Genomic DNA, 2,257 nt, shown 5'->3' on the forward strand with positions numbered 1-2,257 from the left:
ATCTAATAGATATGTGTATTAAAATGTTGTCTACACAGGTCCGTAGCCAGGCAGGTGCCAAGAGGGGCTGAGCCCCCCCCCCTGGAACTGTCGTCAGTCAATCTGGCACTGCCAATTAGGCAGGTCCGTAGCTAGAGGGGGGCAGGGGGGGCAACTGCCCCCCCCCTGTGAAAAATACAGAACACATTCCTACCTGGAATTCTCTAATCTTTACAATTATATGATGTGTTACTCTAGCAATTTTACAAAGACACTTATTGATTTTGTGATTTATTAGGGTGTATGGGATTCCGTATAATGTCGTATCAGGATTGGGGAGGAAAAATTCCCTTCCAGATTAGACTTCGGGAAATGATTTCACAATTTTCAGTATCTAGAACAGTTGTGACATTTTGAGTAGTCTTGTATTAAAGGTGCCTAATGTGTTTGGATGTTTTTCTTGGATGTGTTGCTATGAACTTTGAATTGCTTAAATTTTTGTTTCCCAAGTCTATATTTTGGTAATAGTGTGGTAGAGAGAGAGAGTGGATATTTGATTTTTGTTACTTTGTGTTGCTTTCCTGACACTTCTAGCTAATCGCAAAATGAAGGATGACGTGAAATTGATGCAGGGACACTCACAAACAGTGCCGCAACGACAGGGGGGCAGGGGACATTGTCCCCTCCTCTTGATCTTGGACAGAAGTCCATTCTAGGAGAAGCAAACATTGAAGTAAAAAAACAAGACTAGGAGAATCTAAGAATACAGTAGCAGGACTATTGGATACTCATGACGGAATTAGTTTTTACGTGTTCCTTGCATTTTTCTACCAGACGGCCAAGGGCACTTGCAAGGGGTACAGAGGGACAATTGCCCCCTCTCGATTTCAAATTTTATACAAATAAAAATACATTTCGTAAAATTTTCTTCCTCGCTTCGCTCGCATTTTGTGCTCTTCTTATAGTCCAAGTTCAGAGCCATAGCTATGGCGTGGTGGGAGTCGGCCCTGGGAGCCAAACGATCTATTATGAAAAAAAATGTTAAAGAGAATGCCATGGCGCCCCGTAAAATTATTGCACCCTATTAAAACATTTTTTTCTATGGAACTTAATATGAAATATTAATGATGACACTGTAATCCAAGAAGTCATTGATCAATCAAGGGATTCCTGTTTGCTTGTCACTTATAACACCATTAAGCCTTGTTTCCATGATACGAAAAACTCAATATGCTCACCAAGGCAGAAATTTATTTTATTATAAAACATAAACTAAACGTAACGTTTCAACCTTCTAGCAAGGTTGAAACGTTACGTTTAGTTTATGTTTTATAATAAAATAAATTTCTGCCTTTGTTTGTCAGGTGTCAAAACATGTATTTCAACTATAATATAATATAATTCACACAATATTTTGCGAAATGGTTAACATAACCAGTAGGCAAACATTGTCTGTAGCGATGCAAGTCTCTTCCCTTTGTAAGAAATAGAGTCCGTGGTGGACTAAGGGACCCATGTTTTAATGTTTTAGCAAGTACAAAAAAAGTATTACAAATTTTTACACAATTCGTCAAGTGTAGGTAATATGTAACCATTATTATTTAATTAATTCGATTTTTCTTGCATAACACAATACAATGGTGTTGTTGGATTCTCGTTAGATTCCTTTGTGAAAATCTTGCATACTGAAAACTAGAGGGAATCATTATGAAGTATGATTTATAAAGGGCTCCCTTAATCAGTTCTGCAGAGAGGATCAAAGTTGTTGGTGCATTCAGGGCCGGATTAACGTGGATGCTATTGACGCTGCAGCATTAGGCCCATTCCTGAAATAGGCCCAGATGAAAACAGACGGAAATTTTCCAAAAAGCTGAACAGTTTTTTTTCTATATTAACCTGAAAATAAATCTTAGAATGAAACTTGGAGCCCCAATTTCGGACGCCCAGACACAGCGTTACTTATTATACAGTTACTATCATTCTTTGCCCTGTGACGTAACTATAACGTCGTTGTGTTTATTGTTCACCGAAGATTTCAAGCATCAGGCCCAATTTCGTCTTAATCCGGCCCTGTGCATATTAATCGTCTATTAACATTATCGACCTGTAAATATCAAGTCCCTATTAGCCTACCTAGGTATTTATGTTAAACTTCATATTCTTTGGCAATGTGGAAAGGTCAATATCGAAATATTGCTATTTGATGTTGCTCGAAGTTTTTTCTTGCTCGATGCAGTTTCAAGATATCATCCCTTTTCTGTTACTTATCTCTTTTGGG

Source organism: Lepisma saccharinum, chromosome 11 (genome assembly GCF_977018435.1).
Source record: "Lepisma saccharinum chromosome 11, izLepSacc3.1, whole genome shotgun sequence".
In the NCBI taxonomy this organism is placed as follows: domain Eukaryota; kingdom Metazoa; phylum Arthropoda; class Insecta; order Zygentoma; family Lepismatidae; genus Lepisma; species Lepisma saccharinum.